Consider the following 13,707-nt stretch of genomic DNA (forward strand, 5'->3'; position numbering starts at 1 on the left):
CCAGTCTGCTTTAACTCTCCCTAGTCCCTACTAGCCCTCCCCCAGTCTGATTTAACTCTCCCTAGTCCCTACTAGCCCTCCCCAGTCTGCTTTAACTCTCCCTTCTCCCTACTAGCCCTCCCTCAGTCTGCTTTAACTCTCCCTAGTCCCTACTAGCTCTCCCCAGTCTGCTTTAACTCTCCCTTCTCCCTACTAGCCCTCCCCAGTCTGCTTTAACTCTCCCTAGTCCCTACTAGCCCTCCCCCAGTCTGATTTAACTCTCCCTAGTCCCTACTAGCCCTCCCCAGTCTGCTTTAACTCTCCCTTCTCCCTACTAGCCCTCCCCCAGTCTGCTTTAACTCTCCCTAGTCCCTACTAGCCCTCCCCAGTCTGCTTTAACTCTCCCTAGTCCCTACTAGCCCTCCCCCAGTCTGCTTTAACTCTCCCTTCTCCCTACTAGCCCTCCCCCAGTCTGCTTTAACTCTCCCTAGTCCCTACTAGCCCTCCCCCAGTCTGCTTTAACTCTCCCTAGTCCCTACTAGCCCTCCCCCAGTCTGCTTTAACTCTCCCTAGTCCGTACTAGCCATCCCCCAGTCTGCTTTAACTCTCCCTAGTCCCTACTAGCCCTCCCCAGTCTGCTTTAACTCTCCCTAGTCCCTACTAGCCCTCCCCCAGTCTGCTTTAACTCTCCCTTCTCCCTACTAGCCCTCCCCCAGTCTGATTTAACTCTCCCTAGTCCCTACTAGCCCTCCCCCAGTCTGCTTTAACTCTCCCTTCTCCCTACTAGCCCTCCCCCAGTCTGCTTTAACTCTCCCTAGTCCCTACTAGCCCTCCCCCAGTCTGCTTTAACTCTCCCTAGTCCCTACTAGCCCTCCCCCAGTCTGCTTTAACTCTCCCTAGTCCCTACTAGCCCTCCCCCAGTCTGCTTTAACTCTCCCTACTCCCTACTAGCCCTCCCTCAGTCTGATTTAACTCTCCCTAGTCCCTACTAGCCCTCCCCCAGTCTGCTTTAACTCTCCCTTCTCCCTACTAGCCCTCCCACAGTCTGATTTAACTCTCCCTAGTCCCTACTAGCCCTCCCCAGTCTGCTTTAACTCTCCCTAGTCCCTACTAGCCCTCCCCCAGTCTGCTTTAACTCTCCCTACTCCCTACTAGCCCTCCCTCAGTCTGATTTAACTCTCCCTAGTCCCTATTAGCCCTCCCCCAGTCTGCTTTAACTCTCCCTACTCCCTACTAGCCCTCCCCCAGTCTGATTTAACTCTCCCTTCTCCCTACTAGCCCTCCCCCAGTCTGCTTTAACTCTCCCTAGTCCCTACTAGCCCTCCCCCAGTCTGCTTTAACTCTCCCTAGTCCCTACTAGCCCTCCCCCAGTCTGCTTTAACTCTCCCTAGTCCCTACTAGCCATCCCCCAGTCTGCTTTAACTCTCCCTAGTCCCTACTAGCCCTCCCCCAGTCTGATTTAACTCTCCCTTCTCCCTACTAGCCCTCCCCCAGTCTGATTTAACTCTCCCTTCTCCCTACTAGCCCTCCCCAGTCTGCTTTAACTCTCCCTAGTCCCTACTAGCCCTCCCCCAGTCTGATTTAACTCTCCCTAGTCCCTACTAGCCCTCCCCAGTCTGCTTTAACTCTCCCTTCTCCCTACTAGCCCTCCCTCAGTCTGCTTTAACTCTCCCTAGTCCCTACTAGCTCTCCCCAGTCTGCTTTAACTCTCCCTTCTCCCTACTAGCCCTCCCCAGTCTGCTTTAACTCTCCCTAGTCCCTACTAGCCCTCCCCCAGTCTGATTTAACTCTCCCTAGTCCCTACTAGCCCTCCCCAGTCTGCTTTAACTCTCCCTTCTCCCTACTAGCCCTCCCCCTGTCTGCTTTAACTCTCCCTAGTCCCTACTAGCCCTCCCCAGTCTGCTTTAACTCTCCCTAGTCCCTACTAGCCCTCCCCCAGTCTGCTTTAACTCTCCCTTCTCCCTACTAGCCCTCCCCCAGTCTGCTTTAACTCTCCCTAGTCCCTACTAGCCCTCCCCCAGTCTGCTTTAACTCTCCCTAGTCCCTACTAGCCCTCCCCCAGTCTGCTTTAACTCTCCCTAGTCCGTACTAGCCATCCCCCAGTCTGCTTTAACTCTCCCTAGTCCCTACTAGCCCTCCCCCAGTCTGATTTAACTCTCCCTAGTCCCTACTAGCCCTCCCCAGTCTGCTTTAACTCTCCCTTCTCCCTACTAGCCCTCCCCCAGTCTGCTTTAACTCTCCCTAGTCCCTACTAGCCCTCCCCAGTCTGCTTTAACTCTCCCTAGTCCCTATTAGCCCTCCCCCAGTCTGCTTTAACTCTCCCTTCTCCCTACTAGCCCTCCCCCAGTCTGCTTTAACTCTCCCTAGTCCCTACTAGCCCTCCCCCAGTCTGCTTTAACTCTCCCTAGTCCCTACTAGCCCTCCCCCAGTCTGCTTTAACTCTCCCTTCTCCCTACTAGCCCTCCCCCAGTCTGATTTAACTCTCCCTAGTCCCTACTAGCCCTCCCCCAGTCTGCTTTAACTCTCCCTTCTCCCTACTAGCCCTCCCCCAGTCTGCTTTAACTCTCCCTAGTCCCTACTAGCCCTCCCCCAGTCTGCTTTAACTCTCCCTAGTCCCTACTAGCCCTCCCCCAGTCTGCTTTAACTCTCCCTACTCCCTACTAGCCCTCCCTCAGTCTGATTTAACTCTCCCTAGTCCCTACTAGCCCTCCCCCAGTCTGCTTTAACTCTCCCTAGTCCCTACTAGCCCTCCCCCAGTCTGCTTTAACTCTCCCTAGTCCCTACTAGCCCTCCCCCAGTCTGCTTTAACTCTCCCTACTCCCTACTAGCCCTCCCCCAGTCTGCTTTAACTCTCCCTACTCCCTACTAGCCCTCCCCCAGTCTGCTTTAACTCTCCCTAGTCCCTACTAGCCCTCCCCCAGTCTGATTTAACTCTCCCTACTCCCTACTAGCCCTTCCTCGCTACTAACCCACTCCCATCATCTGTTCCTTCACGGTCCCAGCACTGTCTGTTTGCTGTCACAGATTACGATACTGAATCCCACTTGTTTTATCCGCAAAATCTCTTTGGCAGATTGTCCCAGTCATGGAATTATAGCTGTTAATAACGTGAGGCCAGTCAGAGGCAATTGTGCATTTTTAATCTTAACTTTGGCCTCTTTATGACGGAGGCTGTATGCCTTTTGTCTTCTTGATATTTTCACTGCGAGGCTTACTGTTCTGTCTGTACATGGGTTGGTACTTCTTCTTCTTCCAGAGCAGAATTTAGTTTCAACAGTCTCCTACTCCAACACCCAGTCACTAAAATGGTTGGCTGGCAGGTCTGAATGGCTGAAAGAAAGTAGGATCTGTTTCAGCACAGCATGACATGGCCTAAAACGTAGATGCTTTGTGTCGGTATTAGCGAAAAAATTCAAACGAAATCAGATTATGTGGGGTTCATAACATGTCTGGGTTAATGGTAGCGGCCAAAAAAAAAAATGTTGGACAGGAAAAGTATAGATATTTGCAAGCAAGCCTATGGCAGATGTCAGGAGAAAGGACCAGGACCCGTAGACCGTATAGAGTCTACAGACGGCGTCTGATGAAGGTCTCTGACCATGCAAGAAATGAACACACACACACAACAAACAGTAGAGTGTCAACAAACAACTGTCTTAAAGAAAGAGGAATAACTTCCATTCTGAAGGTGTTAGCTAACTCCTGTAGGACAGACAGATTTTACCATCAGGGTGAAATATTGGTCATAAGTAAGAGCTGTAACAGCATTACCCTGAGCCCCCTGCCTCTCGCTGCTGTTAGCCCTATCTCATTGTTGTCATCTAGGGCCCTTGTGCCATCACATTGGAGGCAGCGGCAGAAACAAAAACCAATATCAAGGAGAGAGAGAGAGGTCAAAAGCAGTGCACTATATAGGGAATAGGGTGCCATTTGGGATCCACACATTTTCAGCATGGCTCTTTTCAATAGACAGTGGCGGGAGGGGGCATGACAGAGCCAGAGCCAGAGCCAGAGCAGAGTGCAGGGAGGGAGGGGAAGGAGAGGGGATGCAGGGAGGTAATGGGGAAGGAGAGGGGATGTAAAGGAGAAATATGGCTCTATCCACTAGTGATGTCTGCTAGCTGCTTGGGTCAGGGGGAGTGTGTGGGGGACCTTTAAGTAAGCCAAGGCTGGAAGAAATGCAGCTCTATCACCTGCTGTCAAATGAAACCCTTACCAAACAAGCAATGAGGCGGGGGGTGGGGGGGATAAATACACCTAAAATACTCATAAAACAGGCATCATGAAGTTCATGAAAACTAAGTGGGCCGCATCCAGTTGATATGCAAGAATATTCTCAGCAACAGACAGTCATGCATGGGCTGGGGTCTTTACTGGCTCCATGGATCGATAAATATTTACAGCATTTAGATGTGATTGATTTGACTCTCATAAGCCCCCACCGCTCGCTGTCTCTGTCATTTTCCCCCTCACGCCAGAGTGCTGTTGGCGATATGAATACATTCCATATGCTTTCATCAATAGCTATGGATGAAATGTGTGTGCATTGCAATGACTAGGGATTGTTAAAGAATGGCCTTAGAGGAATCCACAGATGGGTAGTTAGAGTGGCTCTCTCTAGTTCTTGCTCTCTCTTTCTCTATCTCTCTCTCTACCTCTCTTTCTCTGTATGTATGTCACGTTCTGACCTTAGTTCCTTTTTTATGTCTTTATTTTAGTTTGGTCAGGGCGTGAGTTGGGATGGGCATTCTATGTTGTTTTTCTATGTTTTGTTCTGTATGTTATATTTCTATGTGTTTGGCCTAGTATGGTTCTCAATCAGAGGCAGGTGTCAGTCGTTGTCTCTGATTGGGAGCCATATTTAGGTAGCCTGTTTTCATTTGTGTTTTGTGGGTGATTGTTTCCTGTTTTCGTACCATACAGTACTGTTTCGGTTTTCATTTATTCTCTTGTTCTTTTGTATTTTGTATTCATTCTCGATTAAATAATATTATGGATACGTACCACGCTGCATTTTGGTCCTCCTCTCCTTCCACCAACGAAAGCCATTACAATGTACTATATGTGAACAGTTTATCAGAATGGTGTGCACTCACCCATTACTTAATAAAGGTAGGAGCTATAGGTATAAAATACAGATCTAATGCAGAACAGATTCTCCAACACATTTCTCCATTAGTTTTGATGGCCAGTTCCCGTAGCATTCCAGACTCAAATCTCTTTATTTTGCCCTGTCCTAAATCTGCACCACTGTCATCAGTTATATAATCAAATATTATAATACTGTATAAATATCAAATGCTTCCCACTGCTCTCACAAAGCCTGTTTACTGTTAGATCAGTTGTGGTGCATCAATATCCTACTACATTACAAACCTCACACACCAGCATCACATGACATTAGTAGCAACCAAACGGAACACTGATCCCTTCCATTGGAGGTAGTCAGTTTAAATGCATCAGAATCTTCAGCACCAAGTTTATAGCCTACAGATTGGGGGTACAGGGGGAAAACCCTTTAAACAGGTCTGTCATGACGGCAGATCCAACTACAGTATGTCAGAGTCAGAGGAGACAGCTGAAGCATGTAGAAAGACTTCTGTCTCACTTGGAAACATTGTGTTAGACTTGACTTTCATATCAAAGACTTTTACCACTACTGCAGGAACAGCAGTTGACAATCAAGCGGCCCTGTCCTTTTGATAAAAAGGCCTTTTTGTTTCTCGCTAGAATGTAATCACTCCTGACAGGGTCGTCACAGAAAATGAGTCTTTTAAAGTGGGTGAATTTTTGATCTGCAGATATTAATGATCCATTGGTTAGGTTGTTACATTGGTTAGGTTGTTACATGGATAGGTTGTTACATTGGTTAGGTTGTTACATTGGTTAGGTTGTTACATTGGATAGGTTGTTACATTGGATAGGTTGTTACATTGGATAGGTTGTTACATTGGTTAGGTTGTTACATTGGATAGGTTGTTACATTGGATAGGTTGTTACATTGGATAGGTTGTTACATTGAATAGGTTGTTACATTGGTTAGGTTGTTACATTGGATAGGTTGTTACATTGGTTAGGTTGTTACATGGATAGGTTGTTACATTGGTTAGGTTGTTACATGGATAGGTTGTTACATGGATAGGTTGTTACATTGGTTAGGTTGTTACATTGGTTAGGTTGTTACATTGGTTAGGTTGTTACATTGGATAGGTTGTTACATTGGATAGGTTGTTACATTGGATAGGTTGTTACATTGGATAGGTTGTTACATTGGTTAGGTTGTTACATGGATAGGTTGTTACATGGATAGGTTGTTACATGGATAGGTTGTTACATTGGTTAGGTTGTTACATTGGTTAGGTTGTTACATTGGTTAGGTTGTTACATTGGATAGGTTGTTACATTGGTTAGGTTGTTACATTGGATAGGTTGTTACATTGGATAGGTTGTTACATTGGTTAGGTTGTTACATTGGATAGGTTGTTACATTGAATAGGTTGTTACATTGGTTAGGTTGTTACATTGGTTAGGTTGTAACATTGGTTAGGTTGTTACATGGATAGGTTGTTACATTGGTTAGGTTGTTACATTGGTTAGGTTGTTACATTGGATAGGTTGTTACATGGATAGGTTGTTACATTGGTTAGGTTGTTACATGGATAGGTTGTTACATTGGTTAGGTTGTTACATTGGATAGGTTGTTACATTGGATAGGTTGTTACATTGGTTAGGTTGTTACATTGGTTAGGTTGTTACATTGGATAGGTTGTTACATTGGTTAGGTTGTTACATTGGTTAGGTTGTTACATTGGATAGGTTGTTACATTGGATAGGTTGTTACATGGATAGGTTGTTACATTGGATAGGTTGTTACATTGGTTAGGTTGTTACATTGGTTAGGTTGTTACATGGATAGGTTGTTACATTGGTTAGGTTGTTACATTGGTTAGGTTGTTACATTGGATAGGTTGTTACATTGGATAGGTTGTTACATTGGTTAGGTTGTTATATTGGTTAGGTTGTTACATTGGATAGGTTGTTACATTGGTTAGGTTGTTACATTGGATAGGTTGTTACATTGGTTAGGTTGTTACATTGGATAGGTTGTTACATTGGTTAGGTTGTTACATTGGATAGGTTGTTACATGGATAGCATGTTACAGCTTTTTCCTCATTGTTATGAGACAATGCAGGTTGTGATTACCTACCAAGGTGTCTGATGAAGGTCTCTGACCAAAATATCACACAGTGTTCTTAACTCTGGATTTATAATAAACAATATATTTTTTATAATGGAGAGAGTGTCACGCCTCAAATTCTGATGCATCATTCAATTAGCTACGCTATAGCATCTCTACTCCAGTTGTCTGAGTATGACCCTTTTACCCACAGTATCAAGAGTTACAAATGATTAATAATCAATCTTATCAGAAAATTATGCAGTGTCAGTGAAGGAATGATGTGATTAAATTCCACTGCTAAAAAGTGCTCATCAAAATATGTCAATGTTGTAACTTCCTAGATACTGTATGAATCTGGTCATCTAGGCATTGATGCTGTTTATTCACCTACTAGGAAAAATATTTATTCTATCATCATGGACGTTGTACATCTGAAACAATCATTTTGTACGGTATTACCTTGGTATCTGTGTTTATTTACTTGAGTTGTTTCCGGCAACAGGAGGCTGTAAGCACTATGAGATAATGTCTGTAAATCCAAATGAAAATCCCAAGCTAGGGACGCTAACTCCCCTCCTATCAGATATAACTGTGTACTGGTTCAACTATCTTCCCCGATTATCTATTTTGGAAATGCAATACACTTTCCCTTTGTCTCTCTCTCTTTCTCCCTCCCTCCCTCCCTCTCCCTCCTTCTCATTTTAATTTTTCTCCCCATCTCTTTTTCTCTTTCTTGCCCTCGATCTCTCTCTCCCTCTCACCATCCCTTGTCTCACTTTCTCTCCTTTCTGTTTCTCTATCTCCCTCCTTTGTATCTTGCTCTCCCTGTCTTATCTCTCTCTCTCTCTGTGTGTGTCTCTCTGGTCCTCCCTCTCTTATCTCTCTCTCTCTCTCCTTCTCTGTGTCTCTCTCCCTCTTTTGGTCTCTCTCTCTCCCTCCTTTGCATCTCGCTCTCCCTCCTTTGTATCTCTCTCTCTCTTTCTCCCTCTGTTGTCTCTCTCTCCCTCTCTGTGTCTCTCTCCTTACGGTGGCCTTCTCTCCTTATCCAGCATGCTGCAGTCTATGGCTTGCACTGTTAATAAAATTATTTATTTTCTTGATAAATGTTATATTGAGCATAAATATTTCAGAGCTGTCCCCATTCTGGTATCTTGTAAGGATCGGTAATAGCATCATGCGTTGTGTCTCTTCTTGCTTAAAAACAATGGTTAATTGTTTAACGCTCGTCGGAAGGATGAGACCAAGGTGCAGCGTGGTACGTGTTCATGCTTCTTTATTAAATACGAACACCAAACAAAACAAAAAAAGAACAACAAACGTCACGTTTCATAGGCTACACAGAGCTAACAAAAAACAACATCCCACAACCTAAAGTGGCAAAACAGGCTGCCTAAGTATGATTCCCAATCAGAGACAACGATAGACAGCTGTCCCTGATTGAGAACCATACCCTGCCAAAACATAGAAAACCAAAACCTAGAAATAAAGAACATAGAATGCCCACCCAAATCACACCCTGACCAAACCAAAAAGAGACATAAAAAAAGGCTCTTTAAGGTCAGGGCGTGACAAATTGAGGGAAAGTGAGAAGGAAGGAGGAAGTGAGTGGATTTAGAGTTCAACAAGAGATGGGTCAGTGTGAGGAGGTTAACCTGAGATGGAAGTAGTCTGAGTTTGCCCCTTACCATAGATCTAGTATCAGAACACCCAACCCTATATCTCGACCTTACGGCAATTCCACAGTAACAGAATTAAGGTGAGACTCAGATACCAAACAAGACACATTGATTTCAAAGTTTAACAAACCATACAACTCAATGCACAATGACTACTTTGAGCAATTTATACAGTAAATAAAATAAAATAAACATTTACTGGAAAAACTGTGCAGATTCAAAGTTTTGTAACAGAATAATCAGTTGTATTCAGTTACCAAATGTTGAGTCTGCACAGTTCTCTCTGTAAATGTGTTTTTGTGAAATTTTCTGTGGAAATTGTTAAAAGTAGTCCTTGTGCATAGAGTTCTATGGTTTGATAAACTTTGAAATCAATAGTTTTTGTTTGGTATACATTTTAAAGTAAAAAATCTGAGTCTCACCTTAATTCCGTTACTATGGAATTGCCCTAATGTCGAGATATAGGGTTGGGTGTTCTGATACTAGATCTATGGTAAGGGGCAAACTCAGACTACTTCCATCTCAGGCTAACCTCCTCACATTGACCCATCTCTTGTTGAACTCTACATCCAGAGAGAGAGAGAGAGAGAGAGAGAGAGAGAGAGAGAGAGAGAGAGAGAGACTCAGCATAATCCATTACAATGGAATTGTTCCTTAACCATTAGGAGGATAGAGAAATGTGACCCCGGGTTAGCAGATAGGAGCCACCAACTCCATGATGTTAAGAAGGACTTAACCATTTAACCATGGAAACACCTGACATTACTGATGGACATTAGGTAGTCTGCTGTAAAATTAATTTTCATAATTAATTGTATCCTGACAGATTGTCTGGACTACAATGTATCATCTTTGAAATGTGTTCTGATATGGCAAAGCATCTGTCCCTGGCATCTAATAGCTTTTGAAAAGTAATAGCATGATGTTGATTAGCCATTGATGCAGTAATTTAATAAGGGTATGTGCTGACAGATTTGGCACTGCTATAACAGGGCAGAGAAAAAAAGCCTGTCATATCAATGACAGTCTACCAATGTAATGGCAGTACTGTTTGCCAAGCTTAACAAATAAAAACAAGTTCATGTAAGTAGAATGATGATATTAACTACGTGAACACATTGGTAACTTTAACACTGAGAGGTGGAATAGGCCTTCCTTATGTTGGCATTATAATGCATTGTAAGACTTATGCATAATAATGTATGAGTAAGCCCCTTAACGCTTATTTTATAACAGTTTTTCAGTTTCCGTAGCTACCTGCCCAGTTGGGGTTCACAGGTCAAACATGCCACGTAAACGTGGACACAGGTGTCGCTCGTAGCGCGGAATCTGCAGATATTTGTATGCAGCGGGTGACGTCAAAAGAAGTGTAGACTAAAGCCGTTGAAATAGGGCAAGCCGGTAGTGAGAGGCACTCAGAGCTGGAGAATGGAGCGCCGCTGCTAGAAGTGGGAACATCCAACGCATGCTTATTCGCGAGCCTAATTCAATAAAGCCCGTCACACACGAGACTAATCTGCAACCGGGCTGAGGCTGGAACTAAGAAAGTCGTTGCGCACCATACACTGAATCGTACATCTGCTGTGGCATATTTATTTTTCCTCGCTAGTGGAATACGACAGGTAAGAAGGCAATTGTGTTTCAATCGGAGAAATTGACAATACTTGTTTGATAATTTAGGGATGCATTATATGTTGCGTGTTATCTGGGCGCTTTGTAATATCTGCGTGTGATTGGATAAGACAACTAATGAATGAAGAAGACAAATGCGACAGGATTTTTTTTATCAGTTTTCTGAATAATTGAGAAAATGTGTATTAATTATGCAGTATAGGCTACTCCAACATTCCCTGTCACAAAAATAGGGTTAACCCATTTAAAATACAATTCTCTACACATGGGTGGGATGTCAATGACAATAATGGTACTATAATACCATACCTTTATAAATGTTGGGGTAGACTATTCTCCTCGGACACAGCAGCTTTTATAGTTAATAGCACGTTCGTTTTAGGTTGACTAGCATACGTTACCAATATTCTTATAGTCTGTCAGATAGGCTTCTACTCCTGCGGCTTTCTTAACGGTTTATGTTTTAACTTAGGCTATCAACACAGATTTTATTTATCTTGCCACAGTTTCACAGAAACATGTTCCAGCCGGGAAAGGTTATACTGGCCCCTTTTTTCTCTGTCACTGAATTCTGTTTAGATGCCCTGGATGTGGTCAGCATTGTACTAAAATAATATCAGTGGGACACGCAGCCACATTTCTGCATCCTAGGTCCGTAGTGTGACTCATTGGCAGTGCACGATGGACTCTCCTGAAACAGTCGGCAGCCCTACTGTATTTGTGTTCAATTGGAGGTGCCTCATGAAACGTGCATGGTGAAATTCCTGAACAGGAGAAACGCACGGGTCTTGCGCACCGAGGCAGCTTCAAATCCGTGTGGCCATACATTCTGTACACTCTCCAAAACCACTATAATTTTACAGTTAGGCTATAGCTTGTAGCTGAGAAGTTGAATATCTGTGAGAAAACAGTGTATAGCAGCGTGTATGGCTATGGTGTGTAGGAATGACTTTTGCGCACTGTATAGCGGTAACAATGGAGCTGTCCAGGTGCTGAAATAAGTCAATTCACTCCTACGGGTTTCTTTCAGTCACCGCATACACCGTGGGTGGATCTCCTTTCATTTCAAAAATAAGTTCAGCATTCAGAACACGACGTGCCTGCCTGCAACTACCTACAACTAATTTAGAGCCCTATACGATTGAATGACGACCTGTAACCTTGTAACCTGTCATTTCTGCACGGTGTCTCGGAAAATGTGCAAGGAGATGCTCGCTATGGCTTAGCCTAGTCTGCTGTATTTTCTTTACCCCTATCTATATTCCCAGTGTTCGTACCTTATAGCACAACTTAAACTGCATCACGAAGTGACTGACTTACTGACTGTTTGTTGCGGCTGAAAATCTATTCGTGTCAATAATTTATTAACTGACATTATGGCTCCGTGTCCCATAGATTACTACCGTTGCAGTTTCAATGGAAAATAGGATATAATGACTCATACACACTCATATTCCTCTCCTCCAACACGAATGGTTAGAGTGGAAGTTAAGCACCTTTCCAGGCATTCCCTTCATAGAGATACATTAAAGTATCCTTTATTTTCCTCGGATAGGCTCTCTGATTTCTTCTGAGTCTTTATTATCCCTGGATTTAATTCTCTGATTCCCTCAAAGGTGTTCTCTTACTGCAGTGGGGAATACATGTGCCATTCTATTTGTGGTACAGTTCTACAGAGGGAATGGAGGCCTTTGATTAGAACTACAACTAGTAATAGTATGATGGTGCTCTGTTATTGATCATGGTTGGTAGCATGATGCGAAGCTGAAATGAAGAGTGGGTGTTACATTTGAAGAATTGCTTATTTTTTGTGATTTGTTTTGCCAGTCACTGTTTCTGTTCACTGCTCCTGTAATACCATGTTGTTGCTAGAGCACTTAGTCTGACAGATGGGACATATTAGTGAGAGTACCTTTGAATGCAAATGTAGCAGCATTTATTTTTCTATTTGCATTTGCTATTCTTCTGGAGTGGAAACTGATTTACTTAACCTGATTGTTATTGAAATCATTCTAATCATATCAATATGCAACCAATATCGTTATCCAATGTAGTTAGGTCAATGCGACTATATCTCTCAGTTGAAAACAAAAAAGAATGCAGAAATAATATATTGATTTTTGTGGGCTATAGTGCTTTTAAGTCTACAACAGAAACATACATATTTGCATGCAATATATTTCAAATCACTTTGATCCTTGCTAATGTGCAATAAATGTGTTTGTATAATACATTCACATGACTAATCTATTGACTCACGCACCAATATAGATACATGATAGAAATGATGAGTGACTCACTGCCCACAGTGTGCACTAGCAGAGTCGACCAGACAAGATGACTTGTTTACTTAACTTATGAAATGACGTTAACAACAGATTTAATAAAAACTGAGTGGCTTAGCTACTGTACGACATTGTATTGAGAATATATTGAAAGCTTCAACATAATGAGACTTCAACATTATTACTTCATGGCTATAATAAGTAAGACTCTGAAACATAAGAGACCAATATTAGATGTTCTTCTCATTTATTGCGTTTTCCTAAGCGCACTGGATCCAATGTACGGTGAATGGCTCGCTGGTTGTTCACTTGACATTCTGATCACTTTTGTTGAACTTTTGGAATGACCTTTTCTACTGCATTACATTTAGAGCCAGCGGTTTGAGCTCAGTGCATGGCCAATACTATTGGAACAAATAGTGCTGTGTGGCTGGCTTGCTGTCTGAATCACAGAATCAGATGAGAGCAGTGTAGGAGGATTGTGATCGGTTGCTTCAATTCATATGTAATAGAGAGAGAGAGAGAGAGAGAGAGAGAGAGAGAGAGCTGCACTTCTATGCCAGTTTCACTTGAATTTCACTGGCATATCAGAATATCAGCAAGTGCAACTACTTGATCTGCAAGACAAGACCACCCGGTAGTACGTTATTGCTGTACTCCTTTCGTCTTGAAGTCGTGTATTATCCTGTGGGGTTCTTCTACTTCTCTGGCTTTAACAGGTCACGGTGTGTATCTCTCACTAGCTGACAAGCTGTATGCGAGCTTTAACACCCTTAGGCTACAGACCTGGTCACAGAATCTTGTCAAAGGAAAGGCAATGTCAGCCAAGAGAGCAGAGAGGCCCTCTCTCCAGCAAAGTAGGCAGGTGTCTTCTATGGAAGTGAGTAGGTTCTGTCTTATTATTTTCTGGGCCCTAGAGCTCTGAGTCTCTGTTCTATAGAGATAGAGCAGGGA

The sequence above is a fragment of the Salvelinus namaycush genome, chromosome 12, assembly GCF_016432855.1.
Source record: "Salvelinus namaycush isolate Seneca chromosome 12, SaNama_1.0, whole genome shotgun sequence".
Taxonomy (NCBI): Eukaryota; Metazoa; Chordata; class Actinopteri; order Salmoniformes; family Salmonidae; genus Salvelinus; species Salvelinus namaycush.